Source organism: Peromyscus eremicus, chromosome 1 (genome assembly GCF_949786415.1).
Source record: "Peromyscus eremicus chromosome 1, PerEre_H2_v1, whole genome shotgun sequence".
Lineage (NCBI taxonomy): Eukaryota > Metazoa > Chordata > Mammalia > Rodentia > Cricetidae > Peromyscus > Peromyscus eremicus.
The window spans coordinates 160,108,027-160,114,012 of NC_081416.1; the positions used below are offsets into that span (position 1 = coordinate 160,108,027).

Sequence of the window (5,986 nt, forward strand, 5' to 3'; positions counted from 1 at the left end):
TTCAACATAAAACCAGATATACTGAACTCAACAGAACAGAAAGTGGGAATAGCCTTGAATGCCCTGTTACAGGAGACAACTTCCTGAACAGAACACCAACAGTACAGGTGCTAAGATGAACAATTAATAAATGGGACCTCATGAAACTGAAATGCTTCTGTAAGGCAAAGGACACCTTGCTATTTTGGTGTAAATTATAGTTATATTTGAAACACATGTTAAGCGTAATACAATATTAGTTATAGTAGCCATTACAGTGAGTGAAAATGGAAACATAAAAATCAGGTCAAAGTTATTTATTCTTTTCCTTCTTTTTAATACTCTACTTGCTCATAAGTTATTGGTGAAATTATTAATGCCACTCCACATAGTTAAAAGAGAGGTTTATTTAGTGGCATAACTTACAAATGAAGGGATAGGTAGGTCGCAGGGTCTGGGAAAGACGTAGCGCAGACCAGCATTGTTCTCTGGAGAACTCTGCTCGGTCTACCTCCAGTGTCCAGGGTCTGGGAACCAAGAGAGACGGCGCATCTGGATCTCAGGTCTTCAGGGTCCTCTCTTGGCCTCGCGTTGTAGGCGTGACAGTTACCGAAGCCTCAATGGGGGTTGGAACTTCCAGATCAAGGTTGGAATGGCTACCCACTACAGTAAGTTGCTAAATGTTTAAGGTCTAAAGCTCTAACATCAGTCAAGGATTGGAGTCTATCCAAGGCCATAGTGAATATAGTTGTCAAGTTGATCTACCTTGGAAATAAACAATAATTAGTAAGTGAGTGAGTGAAATTGATTGTATAGTGGAAGGTCCTAAGTCTTATGGAAAATAGAAATATTGGAGAGCCTTTGTATGTGTAGGCAGAAGTAGGGAGGTTATTTTAATTTTTGCTCTGTGAAAATTACTGAAGTGAAAATTAATTTTAATGTGATTGATAAGGTATATTGAGAAAAAAATAGTCACAGGCTAGAATAGATAAAACGTCAAGGTAAAATTTTCTTCATTTTGAACAGTTGTGGATCTCTTTGCTAGTCTCCATCTATTGCAAAATGAAGTTTCTTTGATGAAGGATAGAAGCTACAGTTTTCTGTGTGTATAAGGACAAGTATTTAGAAGGCAATTAGGAATTATATTGTATTAGGGAAGTGGAAGTAGCATGTTCTTCATCTTAGTTTTAAGATCTCTGTAGTTATGTAGAGTTGGTTAGGTTTACAATAACAGGAATGATTCCCCTTCAATTAAATGGGTATTAAATACAATTAGACAACCATTTGCTTCTCACAAACTACGAGTACCACTATTTTATCCTTGGTCATATCTTGCTGGACTGGACATTGTTTTGCTACATAGATATTCTAGCTATGTAGGACTATTGATTGCTTTTCTCTCTTGGAAGTTTGCATAGCATGCTTTGATACTATGAAAGATAGTACTCAGGTAGGAAGATTCTAGGTCAGTTCCATCTCAATTTCATCAAGTTCCGAGTGTGGTGTCTTTGGAATAGGGTCTTACCTTCAATTTCTAGTAGACAGCAAAGTACAATGGCAATAACCTGTATTGCTTTGGGAGGTTCATAAACTCCTCTGACCCACAAATCAAAGGAGTTTCCCAGGCTTGACATTGTGGACGTTTGTTAGATAGTCTATGCCTCTTGGGGGATACATTATCAGCATGCTGTGTGGTTTATATAAAAAAAGAATGTATATATTTCATATATATAATAAAATACTGTTATATTTGTGTTTTAAGTAAGTTCATAAAACAGTGTAATTTCCTGTGTCTTTTTCTAACAGCCTTAATAACATTTATCTCTTCTCTCTCTAATTCTGTATTACTCTTCCTCTCCTGTCCTTTGTTAAAGTCTTGTCCCCATTTTCCAATCTGCATAGCTCCAATTGATGCATCTGCAATACAACCCCTACAGCCAAAGAGCAGGAAAAAAATCCCAGAGGACAGGACAGAAAGATTTTAAGAGCCAGAGGACCAGGATGTGATGCTACATAGTGTCTTCTAAACATAGCTATACACATAAAATGTCAGTAACCTGACTCCTAAACAAGACCTAATTAATGACAACACCAGTTGTTACACCAATGTGGATGTGGGAAATTTCACAAGGTTCACTTTTAAATGAAGCAATTGATTGCTTCTGAAAGAGGTAGAATCAGTTTTCTCCAATGTTGAGCTCCCTAATAGGTCACCAATTTCAAATGGTCATCCCTAGACACAGATACACATGAGAAAAATTAAATGAACTCAAAGGATTTTGGACATATACATATGTGTGTGTGTGTGTGTGTGTGTGTGTGTGTGTGTGTATGTGGTAATATATTGTGTCCCCTAATATATTGTACACCTTAATAAAGCTTATCTAAGGATCAGAGGAAAAAGTCAGCTGCTACATTAAACATAGAAGTCAGGCAATGGTAGCATACACCTATAATTCTAGCATTCAGGAAGCAGAGATCCATCTGGATCTCTGTGAGTTCAAGGCCACACCGGGGAACAGACCCAGGCATGATGACATACGCCTTTAACCCCAGCACTAACCACAGAGGTCTGTACTGACAGACAGGAAGTGGTGTAGCTGGGCAGAGAGATGAAGTGAAATGGCAGAACAGAAAGTCATATAGACATGGGTATACAAGAAGTAGCTCTCTTTGGAAGCTGAGGAGTGGGTGAGGTGAGGTTGGCGATGGTTTGTCTTACTCCTCTGATCTTTCAGTTTTAACCCCAATATCTGGCTCTGGGTTTTTTATTAATAAGACCATGTAGCAATTTGTGTTACATATACACATATATGTATACACTCACACATATATGCAACAATAATTATTAAAGAAGAAAAAGTCATGAATTTGAAAGTGGTGACATGTGGTAGAAATTGAAGATGGAGTTGGGTAGAAACTATGTAAATATAGTACTCAGGTACAAATTTATAAATAAATAAATAGACAAGTAGATTCTTGGACTCAACCTTATCCTCAGAGGTGCTCCAGTGTATACTCATGTTCTGCCTCAACAGAAGGCAAGAGGGTTCATTGTCAATGTAGATCTGTGTAAAATTTCAAGTATGAATAGATTTCATAAATGATATTCCCATAATAAGAGAAATTCCATAATAGAGAAGAGTTAAAGCTTATAATAATCCCCACACATGTCATGAAATGTGTCTTTGGTGTGCTCTTTAGTATGGACCAATGTTGGATTCTTCTGGTAAATCAGAAATCCAAGTGACACATGACACTTGAAAGCAGGTTTTAAGGGTCATCAAGGTCTTTCTGGTCTTTGCTCACTCTGATTCACTCTCTGAGATAAGCCAGCTGTCATCAGACACATCAATGATCCCTAGAAAGAGGCGATGCTGTGACCATCTGTGTCCCACCATCTATATCCTGTGAATGTCCATCTTGATATGATATGCAAGACCAATCCAGGCCTTTAGATGACTGAAACCTTGCCAAATATCTTAACTGCAAAGACAAAGGGAATTGAAAGCTAGTACTAAAGCCATTCCAAGGTCTTACATCAAAATTTCTGTATGATATTGTGTGACTTTATCTTGGGAGACATGAACAAATGCCTATCCACCCAAGATACAGCACCAGTCACAGACCAGAGAAATAATTTGACAGAACTCCAACTTAGTAAGCAATATCATAAATATGCAGTGAACCATTTATGTGGGTGAGAGATTGCTTATAGGTGGCTTTCTGCATGACCCCAAAGCAGCTGTGTCCCTAGAAAGTCCACCCAGCATTGGTGGCCACTCAGAAAACTACATCTCTGGATCTTACTCCTTTACAACCATAGACGGGCTTTGAGAATCTTGTAATTTTATGTACTTTCTGAGACTTTAAGTATCAATAGCATCTGGAGTCTTATGAGCCTCTTACCACTTTCCATGATGGAATGTGTCAAGTGGGAAGAAACAGCTACACAATGTATTCTACAAGTATTCTCATTGCTGTTTATAAGAGCAGTGTGCAGAGAAGATGGTCAATACAAGTCTTAAAAGGGAGAACTATTTATAAAGTTCCTGAAACCACAAAAGAACTACATTAAAATGATTGCAATGGTTTGAATAGCAATGACCCTATAGGTTGATATATTTGAATATTTAGTCACCAAAGAGTGGCATTATTTGAAAGGATTAGAAGGATTAGGAGATGTAGCCCTGTAGGAGGAAGCATGTCCCTGGAGGTGGGCTTTGAGGTTTCAAAAACCCATGCAGGCCCAGGATATCAGGATCTCTCTCTCTCTCTCTCTCTCTCTCTCTCTCTCTCTCTCTCTCTCTCTCTCTCTCTTTCCACCTGAGTATCAGTATGCATCTTTCAGCTACTGCTCCAGCACCTGACTGCCTGCCACCATGCTCTCTGGACTCACCCTCTGAAATTGTAAGCAAGTCCCCAATTAAATGCTTTCCACGGTAAGAGGTGCCTTGGTCATGGAGTCTCATCACAGGAATAGAACAGTGACTTAGACAATAATAAAGATTAATTATACATGAAGACAATTATATTGCCAGATTGTCCTCAATTAAGTATGTAGTTTACAGCAGATTTTAAAATCTTAGAAACAACTGCAGAGTTATTTCTCCATATTAGTAACGTGTCAATTTCTGAAAGAACTGGATACTTTTGGGAGATTTAGAGTCAGCCCTCCATGATTGATAATGCTCATTTACTCAAGGCAGGATTGCATAATTACAGTTTTAGAGAGCTATTTTTTGCAAATGGAAATAGGCTGGACAGTTTTCCCAGGATGCATTTTGAGAGTAGATTCTATCAAGGCTCAGTGGATCAGGTTAAAGCAACTGGCATAGTGCTACTGTTCTTGAAGGAAGGAGAGAAGGGAGAATGATGTTTGATGCCTGAGTTTGTGGGGCCTCCATAGTTTAGAGTTCTACCGTAATGACTGTAATGATTATATCAAGAAATGCCAATGGGGGTAGCATAGAATGCTGAAAGTTCATCCTTTATTTGTCCTTTCAAAGTGACTATGAGATTTATTACTAAAGGAGCATGTGTGCAAAGCTGGGATGAAGCAGGTTATCATGGACATGAAACCAGGGCCAGGGTGGCTGCTTGAAGTAATGACCTAATGACCTGGCATTACACTAGAAATGTTGGGCCTTTTTCTCCAGGCTAGCCTCAAACTCTCTAGGAAGCTAAAGATGATTTGAACTTCTGACACTTCTGACTTTACCTCTAAATTGTTGCTAACATTAGGTATTGTGATTTTAGGATGTTATTTTATATCTTGTCTACTTAAAATGGACCCTTTTTATTAAAATAAAAATATGAGTACACAGCTTATGCATTAAAAATTAAGGGTTAAAAATTAGAATTATTTCTTTACAGAATATGAGTGCTTCATCAAATAATAAATAAGTCATTTCATGGAAATTTTCCTCAGTTGATTTCATTTTTCCTCTCTTCATACATGAGGGAAACTTACCCTGGAGCACTTTAAATTCATCAGAAGTCTCCACAGAGCCTCTTAGACAAGTTCAGTGCAGTATAATGCTATGAAGAAAGAAGATAAAGTATTTTTAAAATTCTTGTTTACTGAAGCTACACAACATGCAACGTGAACTTGGTAGCATTGGAAAGGATATGAAAAGTCATTTTTGCTGTTGTTGTGTGTTTAAAATTATATATATACATATGTGTGTGGTGTGTGTGTGTGTGTGTGTGTGTGTTTTCCTGAGTTTATGGGTTTATGTATTTACACCAGGTGCACATAGAAGCTGGAGCATGTAAGAAGAGGGTGTCAGTTCATCTGGAACTGGAGTTGTAGGCAGTTATGGGTGGCCATGTGGGTGCTGTTTCTACAAGAGCAGCCAGTGCTCTTAAACACTGAGCCATTACTCCATCCCAAAGGCCAATATTAACACAGGCTTAGAATAATTCTCCAAGGCAGGTTTTACTGTGGTAAAATTTACACAGACAGAATCTTCTAGGGACAGGTCTATGGTTTTTGTCACATGCA

General features: G+C 38.1%; 1 long non-coding RNA gene across 1 annotated transcript; it reads right to left on the reverse strand.

Annotated features, from left to right (window-relative positions):
* Window positions 1-368: 368 nt before the first annotated feature.
* LOC131922904 (uncharacterized) lies at window positions 369-5,578 on the reverse strand. The gene is made up of 3 exons (XR_009382431.1): window positions 5,453-5,578; window positions 2,970-3,047; window positions 369-1,666 (listed from the first exon to the last, which is right to left on the reverse strand). It is a non-coding gene; the product is annotated as an uncharacterized LOC131922904 (long non-coding RNA).
* Window positions 5,579-5,986: the final 408 nt, after the last annotated feature.